Genomic DNA, 15,507 nt, shown 5'->3' with positions numbered 1-15,507 from the left:
CCACGTGCCACCTTTGTCTCTGCCCCGGGCCTGTGGGAGAACGGCTCCTTCGTGCACATCAGATGGCTGTCCTCGCGCTGTGACACCGAGGCTGCGGGCATTGTTTTCTCTTCCTGTGTGAAGTCCTACGTGGACGCTGTGTGCGTGATTGCAGTTCCTGCGGGCGGGGGGCGAGGGGGGTAAGCGGCAAAACAAACGTGTGGTCAGCTGGGCAACGGGGAAAATAAAATGCCAGCAAGTTCTTGTTCCGGGAGCCGTGCACCGGCTTACTCATGGGGCAAGGAGGTTGGGCGGGGGGTGGGGGGGAAACACATGTATGACACATGTATGCGTTCCCTGTGAAAGGAGCGAAGTATCGAACATTTCTCCAAGGAAAACACCTTTCATTGCCTGGGGTTCTGTGGTGACGTTTTTTCAGTTCAACAAACACGTGCTTATTAGCATGCATGCGGCGACCCGGCTGAGGTGACAGCGGGGCCGTTTGGAACAGGACCGGGCTGACCAAGGTTACAGGGAGCCCCGGGTCCGGGTGGCCCAGGGTCACTCCCCTGTCGCCCTCACCGGGACGGTCTGCTGAGCCCCTTCTGGGCCTGTGGGCCGGGGCGGGAGGGGACCAGCACCGGTGTCCTGTTGGTTTGCTTGGCTCGGTGCCGACTCGCTGGCGTGGTTCTCACCTGGTGGGTGGATGGGTTCTGGAGAGCGAGCGCATTCTTCGTGCCAGGAATTTGGCTGAGGCTTTGCTGGTTAAGCAACGTGTTTGGGCGGCGGCTGATAAGGGGAGAGCCTGGTGCAGGGTGGGGGGCCGCCTCTCTTCCCCGTGGTGCTGGGGCAGCTGCCCTGCTCCTGGCTCTGCGGGGGGGGAGGGGGGGCGGGGGGGGGGACGCACAGGCTCTACCTGAGCCTCACCTGCGGCTCACCCTGGGGCTCCTGGGAGACCGCACTCCCCTCTACGCTGCCATCTCTCTCCTGCCGGACGGGTGTGTCAGCCACTATGATCGCCACGCTCGCCCCTCTGGCCTTCCCTGTGTTCGGCCTTCCAGGCCCCTCACGATTCCGTAAGGTTAGACCGAGAACTTTGCACGTTTTCACAATCGGAGAAACCAGGCTCTACACCGGAGTCCCCACCAAACAGGATGCGTGCCGATGGTGGCGGCTTCGTGCAGACCGCATGGCTGATCTCGGCTCCCCCGGCAGCCCATGACTTCTGTGTGGCAGCCCCCAATCGCTCCCGATGATGGGTGACCTGTCATCAGCGCCCCCAAATGTGGCCTCAGTTAATGTCCCAGGAGGGTGGCGATCAGCACGTGCGAGTGGCCTGCGGCTCCCGGGTCCTGCGCAGGGTGACCACGACGTGTGTGACGATCGTACAGCCGGAGCTGTGGCGGGCGGCCCCGCACGGGCAGCGGGAGGAAGGAGGGGCCGCGCCGTGTCGGGCCGTGGGGTTAGGACAGGGCAGGGGTCCGGCCGTGGAGGGGGACGTGGCCGCCGCAGGCGCTGGGCTTTGTGGAAGGAGGCATTGCCTCGAGGCCGCTGCAGTGGGAGAAGTGCGAGGCGGGCGTCCTGGGTTCACAGAGCACGGTGCTTGGCGCCCTACCTGTGGGCCCCGCCCTGGGCACCTGCTGGGGCGGCCCCCGGGCAGCTGGGCTCAGCCTCTCTGAGAACAGCCCCTGCCGCGGGCGCAGCGTGCTCGGCCGGAAATACAGAATGGACGCTCCTCTCAAACCAATGGACTGTCACGCTGGCCCGACCGCCCGACACCCCGCTAGGTGGCAATGGGTGGACGCAGCACCCGGAGCGCACGGCGGCGGCCACACAGCCCGCACAGGCAGCCCCCCCAGCGCCGTGGGGCCCCTTCCGCAGGGCGGACCTTTCCAGAACGCGCTCTTCCCGCCCTCGGCAGCCCAGCCAGCGGAGCAGACAGGGGCCGCGTTCTGAGGCACCGTTTTAGCCACATCCCCTGGGAACGGGGATCCCCGTGAGGTTCCGGCGCCTGTATGGATGCCGATTAATTTAAATAGACAATTCACGACAGACGTGGAGTATCAGCGACAAAGACAAAAAGTGATAAATCGGCTATTGCAAGCTGTGAAAGAAAATTAATGCCCCTTTTTACTTCGTCAGTGCAACAAAAATAGATAATAAATTGCTTACGGGGAGTTCTTTTCAGACGTGTTCCCGAAAGTTCCCGTGCAGGTGAGCGGGGCCGCGGCTCTAACCTCCGGGCCAAGCCGGCTGGGGCTTCGTGTGCGTCCCCCTCCGCGCCCTGCTGCTCAGGGGGAGGTGGGGGGGCGGTAAGCAAGCAGACTGGAGAAGTGGGGTGCTGCCTGGATGGGGCAGGGGGCAGGCCAGGCTGCTGGGACCCCGGTCTCCTCCTGGTCCAGCCTGGGCGTCGCAGCCTCAGGCCTCGCCGGGAGCCCCTGGGCTGGAGGCGCCCCCTCCTCCGAGGGCTCGGGGTGCTGCACCCCAGAGGCAGGGCGGGGTCTGCGGTGCGCTCACCACAGCTGCTGGGAGGTTGTCCTGAGCGTTTTACTTTCGTCCCCAAGTTTAAGACTGGCGTGGGGGCAGAGCGGTTACGGAGAAGCTAACCTTTCTGTGATCACAAAGCAGCTTTTATGAATTAAAACCATCTCAGCCCTCTTTGAGAGGAAGTAAAGGAGGGACGGTGTAAGGAAAACAAAAGAGCTGATAGCACAGTTTTTGTGATTACTCACATCCTCGCTGGAGCTGGGGGAAGCCAGTTATAATGGAATCTCATTTTTCCCTCTTCCGAGATGAGCCTCTGCCCTTTTTTCTGTTAGAATGAGGAGAGGTTTCTCCGGGGGGTGAAAACACCACCACGTTCCGGCCCCTCTTAATGAATTCCCCACCTGGAGGGGCTGGGGGGCCCAGCCAGAGGGGCGTGGGGGCTCACAGGCGGGCGGCACGCCCCTCTCTGCCCCAAATACATCCCCAGGGGCAGTCCCCACGGTCTCTCCTGGACTTTCATCCGTGCCACTAGCCGTTAACCCAGGTCAGCAAACCCCGGGGCCATGAGTCCGTCACCAGATCGCCAGAGGTGGCGTCCAAAGCCATCTAGTGGTTACTCGGCACTGGTGGCCTCGGTGCACACGGGTTTTCAACACCGTTTTGTCGCTCTTAGTGTGCACGTTGGTACCCAGTCCCCGGTTTCACGGGTGCGGAATGAGGCCGAGACTGGGACCCAAAGCAGGTATGCCCGAACTCCGCTAAATTAGTGAACGTCTGTGCAGGTGACCCAGAGTGCGCGGCGTGAGAGCGGCCCTGGCCCCGGCGCCGTGCGCGGGGGCGATGGGGGCTGCGGAAACCCGATATAAACGTGAGGCCCGGCGCTGCGCCCAGCACAGCGACAGCTTGACACCTTCGTCTCAGCGCCACGAGACCACCATTGTCTCTTACGGCTTGCTCCGAGCCGAGGTGACCAAGCCAGGCAGTAATTACACAGTTAGGTTGACAGAGTAGTTCCTGGAGCACTCCTGTCCCCTACGTGTGCGCAGTCTTTCCCATGTCACCTTTCCAAACCAAGGCCCGCGTCGGCACTGTGTGTCCGCTCACGAAACCGGGGGTCTTGCCGCCCCAAGTGCTGGGACAGGAGTGTTCACGTCTGGAAACGAGGCTCTGAATTCCCACGTGCACCCTCGGGGGCTGCTGTGGCCCCCGAAGAACCCGACCAGCGAGTCGCACACGGGTGGGGCCGGCGGCAGCCACGGGGAGCCTCCCCCTTCGAGGCGGGCGGGCCCGGTGGGGATCCGGGAGGCCGTGCGGACGCGCTGTGCTGTGCAGAGGCGGTCTCCCCGGCGGGCCCGGTGGGGATCCGGGAGGCCGTGCGGACGCGCTGTGCTGTGCAGAGGCGGTCTCCCCGGCGGGCCCACACGCCTCGTGCTTCCGTCGTGAGGTCTGCACACGCGCACGGCCCGTGATTGTCACTGATCTAACGGATGAGCTCCCGGTGGAGGTTTAGATACCAGTAGGTGTGACTCTCACTCAGAGAGAAAGAAATGATTATTTCCCCCTTTTTCTTTGTGACTGAACACAAAAGGAGAAAGCCACTTGCTGCGCGTGCAGCCAGACCTGGCGCTTCCTGGTTTAAGTGCCTTCCCGGAGGAAGAGGTGCTCAGACCCCTGTGTTGGCACCAGCTAACGTCTCACATGGCCGGAAGCGGTGCGGCCAGACCGGGAGGCGTCTGCCGGTGGGGAGGGCCCTGAAGCCAGTCGTCCTGCACAGTTGGTCAGCCGGGCCAGCTTTGGCTAGCCGGCCCCCACCCGACGGAGGCTGCGAGGCCGGCAGGCCTGCCCTCTGTCCAGCTGATGGCATCTGCCCGCACCCACAGAGGATCAGCTCAGGGTGCAGGGTCTTTCCTGGAGGTGTCGACTGAGCATGTTACCTGCTTGTTGAGGTTATCATTTCACTTTCCTTTTCTTTCTTTTTAAAAAATATATTTTATTGATTTTTTTTACAGAGAGAGGAAGGGAGAGGGAGGGAGAGTTAGAAACATCGATGAGAGAGTAACATCGATCAGCTGCTTCCTGCACACCCCCTACTGGGGATGTGCCTGCAACCAAGGTACATGCCCTTGACCAGAATCGAACCTGGGACCCTTGAGTCCGTAGGCCGACGCTCTATCCACTGAGCCAAACCGGTTAGGCGGCATCATTTCACTTTTCACCAGACGTGTTGGTACCAGGTGGGGCCTGGACCAATGTGTTCTACCCGGGGTCCTGGGTAAAAGTTGATTTCTTCTGGCAGAGTTTATAGCAATGTTTTCTTAATTATTCTTGAGGTTTTGCCCATTATGCCATTAGCCTCTTCAGAGGACAGAGATAAATAGCTGGTATCCACAGGAACAGAGTGTGAACGGAGGGCGTTTAATTATTGATAGCTCAGCAACGCAGGTCCGCCGCGATCTTGTCAGCGCCTCTGGTCTGACAGCTGGAGACGCCGTCCGTCCGGGCCCCGGGAGGGAGACGTCAGACGCACAGCCCGCGAGCTCCTTTCCCACGTCTTCCCCTCCCCCGCGCACTTAGCTTCACCTGCGGATTGAATGTGGAGGTGAGGTAACATGCAGGGTGTGTTTTAGCTGTGTGGTGAGATAGCCATTGCTGGCATACTGCTGTCTTTAAGCAAAATCCTGGCTCAGGTACAGACATGTTGTGTGTGTGTGTTCATATGTGTATTCAGGTGCACGGATATGTGTGCATTTCTCCAATATGTGTGCAGTACATGTGTACATATGTGTACAGCTGGGTTGGAATCAGTGTTTCCACAGCCTTGTTCTTACCAAAGGGATTTTTAAAAATGAGCCTCATGCATGTTTTCAAACAGAATAAGCAGAAAGCTGACAAATCCCGTTTCTCTCCCTCTCATTAGCTACCAGACCTTCCCATGGGTAGGAAAGTAAGGACTTCAGGTATTTGTTTATCTTGACATGCAGATATGACTCATCACATTTTCAGTTATCCCAATTTTTTATTTTACTGTCTCTAAAACATGGAGTATGATTCCCAGGGTTTAAAACATAAATGGAAATCTCTTGATGGGGGTATAGTTGGAAATTTGCATATAAATTTTGACTTCCTAAAACTTAATACTAATAATTAACTAGAAGCCTTACAATAACATAAACAGGTGAATAACATGTGTTTTGAATGTTACAATGTTTTCCTTACACTGGTCTCTCCTTTATTTCCTCTCAATATTCCTTCATATTATGTTTTTATAATAAAGTAAGCTAGAGAAAAGAAAACTTTATTAAAAAATCATAAGATAAAATACATTTACAGTACTACCTGTATTTACTGAGAAAAAATCCACGTATAAGTGGACCCGTGCAGTTCAAGCCCGTGTGTTCAAGGGTGAACTGGTTTTTTTTTTTTGTTTTTTTTAATGTTTGGCCTATAGTGCTATTCACCAGGGTTATGATAATTATAGATTTTTTTCATGTGGCCTTTTGCTCACTTGCCTTTTTTTCTCACAGTGTAAACGGAGGGCCAAGTTCTCCCCCATAAAAAAGGACTGGTGGGATCCCGTGTCGGAAAAACAAAAATAATTTGTACTGCAAATAGCAGCGTTTCCATAGAGAGAGGCTCCGAGGTCCTTATTCAAAGTGAAGGTCCCCAACAGCTTTTGTACAGACCACTGTGCAGTCAGGTGAAGCTTTACAATGCCTTCTCACGTCATGTTTTTATTTTTGTACATTTTTAATATATTCTTACTGATTTCAGAGAGGGAGGCAGAGGGAGAGAGAGATATGAACATCAATGATGAGAGAGAATCATGGATCGGCTGCCTCCTGTACACCCCCCACTGGGGAACAAGCCTGCAACCCGGGCACATGCCCTTGACTGGAATCGAACCCGGGACCCTTCAGGCCTCAGGCCAATGTTCTACCCACTGAGCCAAACCAGATAGGGCACAATCGTGTTTTTAAAAACATATGCCGTTTCTCTCAAACGGAGCACCAATGCCTTTTGGCAGGCTGCGTGCTGGGAGGAGGGGTGGGCACGCTGGGCCAGTCCCTGCCCCTGGACGCTCACTCCCCCAGGCCGAGTCCTGAAGTGGGCTGCACTGCCTCCCTGGGGTCACCCCCTCCCTGGCCTGTGCACACTGGTCCCTATTGCATGGGGCTTGCTTCAGACTCAAGGCTGCGTGAGATGCTGGGAGGGTATTTATTTGAAGTTACACAGGTGCTTATGGCAGGGAGACTGAGACACGGGCCCTCAGAGCGCACAGCTGACCTTACGCAGAGGGCCACCTGTCCTTAGTGTGTCCCATGTGCTCGCTAGTCCCCAACAGCAGCAAACACGCTGCCTTCTGTGGCTGCTTTCTTGGAAATTAAATAACGAGTCTCCGTAAGATACTTGCCTACACCCCAAGATTGCATGTCCATGAGAAAGTGACACTTAGCGGGATATAGCACGAGAGGCAAGCGCCCACCCTCACTCTGAAGGCCCCAAGCATTCGGGCATGCACACACACATGTATGCAGACACGCACACAACACACACATACATGCATGCAGACATGCACGCACACACACGCACACACACATGCACACACACACACACACACACACAGGGCTACTCAACAGAAGCTAGAGATACAGAGCCCTGGAAAGTTTGATGCTAGCTTCCCCTCACGAAACTGAATGCATTTTAATTTGTTAAATTAAAAAACAACCATGTACTTAATACAACCCCAAGTGAACCAAGGGGCTGACCGTGAAGCGAGAGCCCCCTCCCTCGGCGAGCACCATTCCCGCTTTGTGCCCCTTGCCACACCCTCAGTGTCCTGGCTGCACACACGCACTGCCTTCCTGCTGGCAGTTAAAAATGCGTCTTGGATTTCTTCCATGTACTTCGATGTGCGTCCAGAAATTAAGATACCTGGCTGGATGGATAGACACATACATGATAATATAATGCAAGTACACAGCACGTTAGAGTGAGCATCTCGGGGCTGGGATGTAGGTAAAACCCTTTACACTTTGCTTTTGTGTCCAGTTTCCCAGGAGAGTGATGGCAGAACGTACGTCTTTCTGACCCTCACATGTCACGCTGCGTGGAGTGAGTTACTGGTGTCGTCTCAGTGCCACGTGTGTTACGTGTGGAGGAGCGCCGCGTGCTTTTCCCGGGTGGCCTGTCCCTCAGCGAACACGTTTCCCTCGTGTGGACATTAGTGTTGCCCCAGTGTCTGCTTTTCAAGCAGCCGCCTCCTTCCACGGGCATCTTCTGTGGCAATCCCTCCGCCTGCGTCTTTGTGGGGCAGTCCTAAGGGTGGCATTGCCAGCTGCGGTATGTTCAGTTGGCACAGTGATAAATACCAGCCTCCGCTCCGTAAAGACCGTGGGCCTGTGCCTCCGCAGCGGCGTGGGCTGTGGCCATGATGTTGATGGGGTCAGCGCGCAGGGGACAGGCCTTCGTCAGCGGCCCTCCCCTGCGGAGCGTCAGGGGTGGTGGGAACGTGTCGGGATGCTCACGCTCATCGCAGCCTCCTGGGCCTTTTTTATTTAAATCCCTGGGTGACAAGGTAGGTGTGACAGTCCTGGACGGAGACCCTTAGCGTCCCCTGGACGGACGGCCCCCTTGGGTGGGCAGGAAGCCAAGGCCCGAGTTGGGACAAGAGCAGCCCACGTCCCACGGTCCTTTCCCAGCAGAGCCTGGCCCTGAGGCCGCGGGGGCCCCGGGACCCGGGGTGCTTACGGAGCCCGTGGCCGGCACCGAGGCGCCACCGGCTAATCTATGTTTAGCTCCTGCGGGCTTGAGCAGAGGTGGCCGCTGCGCATGCAGCTCCTTAGATAATGACTGCAGCGCCGAAAATGTCCTTTTGGGCTTTGGCTGAATAATATTTAAGGGTTTTGAAACAGTGACTTAATTGTGTTTTTATGTAATTGATGGCATTGTAGTAAAATGTATTGAGACACCACATCAGCATTTTTCTAAGTGTTCCTTGGAGAAAAATATACTCATATGAAAATGGTTTCTTCCCTTTCCACTCACGGAATTGAAAAGAAACAATCATCGTGCTTCCACGGAATCTCTGTGCCCAGAGATGCTCTAATTTTGAAGAGTTTTCCCCTCCGGACGTGGCCTAAATAGCGCCAGGCCACCTCGCCTTCGGAGGTGGGGCCGGCCCTGTTCTGGGAGCGATGCGGGGTGGGGCGCGGGCCCATTACCTCGGGAAGCTGTGCACAGCGCCGGCGGGCAGCCTTTGTGGCGGCCCTGGGCCCATCGGTGGCTGTGACGGCGAAGGAGGCCGAGCTCCACGGCACCTGCGCAGCCTCTGCTGGGCCCCTGCCTCCGCGGACCGCAGTGGTCTGGAAGGTGCTCGAAGGAGGAGCTGGCTGGCTGCACGGGAACTGCTTCCGTTCCCCAAGTTGTATGTGAACGCGAGGCCTCACGACGTTATATTGGCATCGGAGGGGTCGGCAATTAGTCCATGACCTTAATCACCCTAGTCTTCAAACCATTGTTTGTGTGTGTGTGTGTGGGGGGGGAGCAATTCCAGTCGAAGAGAGAATTGATTTTGGTCCACAGTCTCGCTCCATTGGGGTTTCCTTGAAGAGTCAGGTTGTGAACGTCACAAATCCGCACCTCGTGCCCTGGCTGGGTGGCTTGGTCGGTTGGGCCGTTGTCCCACACATCCCAGGGGTGTGGGTTCGACCCCGGTCAGGGTGAGTATGGGAGGCAGCAGATCAAGGCTTCTCTCTCACATCGATGCCCTCTCTCTTCCCTCTCTGTCTCCCTTCCTCCCGCTCTCCAAAATCAACAAAACATAGCCTCGGGTGAGGATAAAAAACTCAAGGAGTTGCTCTCTAATTGTGGAAAACGCACAAGTCCTCTGAATTACAAAATAACAGTAATGCTTTAGGTGTGCCGCTGGCCGTCATCCTAGTGGCTTGGATCCTGTGTGCTGTCACATGGGCCGTGGCATGTGGTGTGTGCACACGCGGGGGCGGACGGGACAGCCAGCCTGAGCTCGGGGCCTCAGTGGCACGCCCGCCTGCTGTGTTTGGTGTGAAGTCCCTGCCGGCTCTGGCCCCCCATGAGGGCAGCCACTCCGCACTCCTGGAGACCTCACCCAGAGCAGGCGCAGCACCTCCGGCCTGTGGGGGGGGAGGGGGGCTCGGGCAGACCCCAGTGGCTGCCTTCACTGTTTGGGAGAAACAGCTATCCCGTATGAGTGACAGCACGGGAAGTGCCTCCCGTTCTAGGAGGAACCGCGTGCGCCGTCCCATGTGTGACGGGCAGAGGCCGGGCCCTTCTGGGGGTCTCCGTGTGGGCCTTTCTCGGGGTTCGGCGTGCGTCTGCTGGGAGGTCACCTGGTATTGGGGAGCCGGCTGCGTGTGCTGAGACCCGCCATTGATCGGATGCTCCCACTTCACAGCGTTCTGACATTCGGTCCTCACAGAGGTGGGGACCGAAACCACAACGAACGTCAGAGGAAGGTGCACGCGAGAAGCCGGCATCGACAGAGTGATGCTGTCTCTTCTCCCGTCAGTGCGGGCTCGGGTCTTGATGTCTGAAATAAATTCAGATTTTATAATTAAATTATTTACGGCAGCTCGTCATCCACCTATAGTAGTTCTTTCTAATTGGCACAACATTCCCATCGGTGCCGAGTGAAGACGGACAGATGCCTGCAGTGGCGGCGCCCCTCTCCTCGGGGGCGTGGCTTCAGTGATGGGTGGGTCTGGGCAGCGATGGGCTGAGGTGGGCAGCACGCTCCCTGGGGAGGAGGGCAGCGGCCTTGGCATCTGGGAGGGCGGACAGGCACCCCTCTGGGGCTCCCTCAGCATTTGCCAGCAAAAGGAGTGTTTAAACTGTTCCCGTGCTCTCGGGGTGCTCTCGGCCCAGTGTTGTGTGAAAAAAGCAGGTCACAGGCACAGCACAAACCCCACTCACACACGCGCCTGTTGTAATAGGAAAAGGGAATTTTGTGCCTCAAGTTTCACATCATCGTCCTTCTTCTTTGCCCTTCCTCCCTCTGTATCCCTTCTTCACGCATTTCTTCATTTTCCAAGTTTTCAGCAATAGACACGGTCACCAACCCTTGTAGCTGGTGTCGATGGTTAACATATCAGAGGCTCTTCTGGCTGGGCAGCGGGTAACTAAGTAGTTTCACTCATTCACTCACTCATTCATTCATTCACAAGTACTTCTCATGTCTTCTTTCCTGGCTCAGCTCTCTCTCTCTCTCTCTCTCACTCTCTCTCTCTCTCACACACACACACACACACCCTCATGGGAAGCTACACTTTCCATGCTGGGTGGCTGTTGCACGTGGTGGGTGATGGGAGAGGTGATGGGAGGGAGCAGCGTGCACGCTGGGTGCTCTGACCTGGCTGCCTGTGTCCAGGACTCAGAGTTTATGGGGTTGGAGTGTGTTTGCACAGCCTCCGGGCAAGGGGTGGGGGTTCCCCATAGCGCTAACAGAGCCCGGAGCTCCAGATCAAGCTTAGTGCAGGTGGCCACATGAGCACTCACTTAGAGAGGCGTCTTAGGGGCGTTTCAGTGGAGAGCCATTTGGGGGTGCCATTGGGCATGTGTGAGGGGTGCTGGGAGGGGAGGAGGTGGCACTAGGCTGGGAGCCACGAGCGGTGTCCAGCCCTGCCCGTGTGTAGGTCACCGCCTGCTCTGTGTTGGAATGATGAATGGGGTCGGGGGGTTGCCTTGGAATATGGGGAGCAGGGAGGGGCGGGGTGACTACAGGAGAAAATGAGAAAATACCAAGTTTTGCTTGTATGTTTTCGCTGCCATCCTTCAACACCAACCCCACGCACCCTGTGTGTCGTGAACAGTGTAAGGGTGCACTGACATCGCTAAGCGATGATTTCCACATCCGGAGGCGGACGCTCACCTCCTGGAGGAGGGAGCAGCGGCTGCTCGCCCCTCTCATCTCCACGCCGCCCTGCGCCCTGCGGGAGCCAGCTGCCTCCTTCCCCTTCACTTGGCCGAGTCCAGCTCTGCTCGGGACATGGTCGCATCCCGCAACCGGAGATCAAAGCGTTGCCCGAAGAACTCGCAGGCCTGTGGCTGAGCCCATCCCTGCTTGGTCCCGAACACCGGGAGCCAGGGGGCACCAGCCCCGCACGGCCTCCCGCAGCTAAAGACGCATGGCCTCCCTGCAGCAGGCGCTCAGGTGGGGGCTCTGGGACTGCCCCGCCCCCAGTGCTTCCCTGCAGCGCCGCAGGGCCAGGCCAGGGAGCAGCCCGCGCTCGGGCCGTCCTGGGCAGGTGCCGTTTCCAGAAGGGCAGGTAGACTCGGTAGCCCCAACCCGAACACAGCTGCGAGACTGCCCTTGACGGGGCCGGGAACACAGCAGGTCTGTCACACCCACTGCCAGCTCAGCTCGCAGAGACAGCGTTTGCCTGGCCCTCCCATTTCCCTTCGGTTAGTGACGTGCACACAGTTAGTAACATGCACACGGTTAGTAACATGCACACGGTTAGTAACATGCACACGGTTAGTAACATGCACACTGTTAGTAACATGCACACGAGGGAGTGTCACAGAGCAGCCAGAGGAAGGAGCCCAGACCCCGGGCAGCGGCAGGGATGGGTCTTGGAGACACAGGAGCCATGAGGCGAGTCCAGGGCGGCGTCCGCAGCTGCGGCCGTTCCTGTGAAGCTCAGGAGCGCCCGCGAACCGGTGGGCCCCTGCTTTTGAACCCAGGGGACCTGCCTGAGGGGAGGGCCCCGGGCGAGGTTGTGGTGTGTCTTCTTGTTATATGGAACGTGTGTGTCACATGAACCTCCGTGTGTATTGAATCTTCCGGAGAAAATGTGTCTGGGTGTGGCCTCGCTGACCCTTTCCAGCTCTGAGCTATGATCTTTGAGCCACACGGCCGCAGTTACGTTTCAGTTTAGGGAGATCCCAGTGAGAAACGTTCATTTTGGAAAGAGTTATGACCACAGGGCCCGTCGCCACCGCCCCGGGGCTGCCTCTTGAGAGCCCGCAGGAAGGCCCGTCCTCCGCTGCTGACTCAGCGCATTTCGGCCCGTGTCAGCCGTGGCCTGCCTCTGGGGGCGGGAGCTGCTGGTTGTTATCGGTGTTGTCATGGAGGCCGCCTCCCCTCTCAGAGTCCTCCCCGTAGAAGCTCTGCCTGCAGGTCCTCGAGCACCTGGTGGGTGAGCCGTGGCTCCTGCGGCCGCCTCGCCCTGGGGCGACTTCCGTGGCCACAGAGAGCGCCTCCGGCTCGGGCGGCCCAGGTGCCCGGCGGCCACTGTGCGGACCTGCGCATGCAAGCTGGGCTTCAGCCATTTCGCGTCTCACTCGGGTTTACTGGCCGCTGAGTGGTTTTCCTGTTTGTTTATGTGCATTTACATTCCTAATGAAATCTCTGAAAAATGTGTTGGAGCCAGAGCCTCGTGTGCGGTTTCCTAAAGCACGCAAGTAGTTCCTGTGTGCGCGGGGAGGCCACTCCTCCATCCGCAGCCGAGCCCGCGGCCCTGCCGCTCGCTCGTTCCGTCTCGTTGCTAAGGTGCTGGGGATGAGCCACCCTGTCCCCCAGTCTGCCCTTAAGTCTTCTTGTCCTCGTGCTGTCGGGAACGAAGGGTGTGGCTTAATGGGATGGTTGCGATGCATGCTTTGGTCCCGAGACCCGCTCACCCAGGAAAGCCGCTCCTCAGCTCCCTACCGCCAGGCGCAGGTGGCACTGAGGGCCTGGCACCGGGCTGCTCGGCTGTGGGTGCGGGAGGGACCCAGGGAGGCACAGGTGCTGGGAAGTCTGCTCTGGGGGTGGTGTTCGCCACAGGGATGGGGACCAGGTCGGTCCCTTCTGATAATGGAGATCTTACTGGTTAGAGATGCCAAGTTCGAGGACTGTTGTTGAATGCACTTCCTGCTAAGTTTCTGAGCCACAGTTGGGTTTATGACAGAATCGCTCTACGTGTTGATACCATCTTTTATCGCCAATGTTTTTAATTGTTTTTAATAACGGGATAAAAATGATAGAAGACATTTTAGAAAGTGGGTTTTTTGTTCTATTATTTGTGCTACTAAAAATTACCCAAAATAAGATATTTTACAAGGAGGATTTTGTTCCAGAAGTGACTGCTTTAAATGGTTCGTACAATGAACTTGCTAATGATCCTCAGCCGTGAGCAGGGGAATGCTTGATACTGTTCCCATTTTTTACGAATAGAATTACACAGAAAGTTCCTATTGTGTTGTACAGTGAGTTTCACACAACCATCCTTTATCAACAGATGGCAACCAGCACATGAAAAATAATTAAAAAATAAAATGAAAAGAAACCGAGAATGAATTAAAGTGCTTCTTTGCGTTCTGATCTGCATTTTTGGTTTAGAATTTTTATGGTGAATTGCCATATTATCTGTTATATCAGTTTACAATGAGACTCCTATCAGACATAAAACAGATTTATAATACCATTAAAATACAATATCAAAGAATGAATAAGCAATTCAATAAAATTACAATAACACAAAGATAAAATGAAAGCCTTTTCAATAACAGTTTTATGCAAGAACATTTTGCAGATAAATATGTGTTTATAGATCTTTTAAATGTACATTTATTATAGTGTTCCTAATAGAGCCACAGGGGTTAATTTTTCCTGTGTGCTGTCTTTTGTAAGTGGTTTAAAAGCTAACTGCAAAACTCTTCAATAGATTGTTTTGAGTCTTTGAATTGATTTTGGTGAAGGGAGCTTTTACCTTCCTGCAGCTGAACATGCACACCCCAGCGAGCTGATGTGCTGGGCCCCCCGCCGGGCTGGGTGGGAGCCCCATGTCCCCTGGGACCCGGGCATGAAAGAGAGGGGAAGGAAAGTTTATAAATGAAGTTGCAGTTTGTGGTCTTTCCAACCCAGATGCTCAGGTCTGATTTCCGGAAGGAATGTTAAAAAAAAAAAAAAAAAAAAAGCCAAGGATGACAAGCCACTCCTGTTGGGAGTAATGGGCAGGCAGCGGGTTGGCAGCAGGGGTCCAGCGCATGTCACCATTGTGCCGGGCAGGCAAAGGAGAGGCTGCCCCGCCCCCCGAGTCTGTGTGCTCTGCTGTCCAACACCTGGCTGGTTGGCTGGTGCATCTTAATTACACTTCCTGTTGACTTGCTTTGTCTTTAATTTCAGTAGGGAGCGCCCAGCCCCCGTGATCCTCGCCAAGCATGGCCAGCAGGGTCAGTGTGGCCAGCGCACTGCAGGCAGGTGCAAGCCGTTGGCAGGGCCCGGGAAGCAGGGTGAAGCCGTGTCCCCAGCCCTTGCGTCTTTCTGTCCGTAGCATCCACTGTTAGGGCCTGTCATCCGCCGGGCTGGCGTGGCCACACCCTGGTCCTGGGGAGCCTGGGCTGCAGGGATGCCCTGGGGTGCTGGGTTTGTCTCCCCTCCTGGGCAGCTGGCCCACGTCGGCTCTGGCTGGGGCTGGGGCTGGGGGCTGGGGCGGGGGGGAGCCCAGAGAGGTTGAGGGGCAGCAAATAAAGGAAAACAGGTTGGGTTTTGTTGACGGGTGAAAAAAACCCCGGGAAGAGAATTCTGTCCCTAGCACAAAGTCCCCGAGACTAAATTTAAACTCCTGTGGTCTTTTCTTTGTTGTAATTCCTCTGCAAATCACTGGCATCGCCTTCCTCCGGCATGACGGAGGTGCCAGGCCCTTATAGATTGCTCAATACACTGGAGGTAATATTGGCTGCGGTAGAGAATAAAAGCAAGCAGAGAATATTTGGCCGGAACATATGTGACTCAAATAATTGAGAAATAAAACGGGAAAACAAGCAGGAAGACTCTGCAGTGACACCGAACCGTGTCCGGTGCGGGGAGGGCAGGCCCGGCCCTCTCCCCTCACCTCGTTTCCCACACAAGGGGCATCGCCGCCCCTCTCCCCCGTGAAAATTTAGAATTTTGCATTTTCACTTTCTTATTTCCTCTCTGTTCCAGAAGATTTTAGTGCCCGCTGCAGCGGCTGCTGCTGCAAATAGCACTATTTCCCCAGCCCAGGCTGTTTGATTGCACGCGGCTTGATTGCATCATTAGTC

General features: G+C 56.1%; 1 protein-coding gene across 2 annotated transcripts in view; it reads left to right on the top strand.

Annotated features, from left to right (window-relative positions):
- The window catches only part of TSHZ3 (teashirt zinc finger homeobox 3), a gene marked incomplete at its 5' end in the record, with an annotated part of 60,756 nt that overhangs the window by 16,785 nt on the left and 28,464 nt on the right, over window positions 1-15,507 (top strand). The window lies entirely within an intron of this gene.

This window comes from Plecotus auritus (assembly GCF_963455305.1).
Source record: "Plecotus auritus genome assembly, chromosome: 10".
NCBI lineage: Eukaryota > Metazoa > Chordata > Mammalia > Chiroptera > Vespertilionidae > Plecotus > Plecotus auritus.
This window is presented reverse-complemented; position numbering and strand designations above follow the sequence as displayed.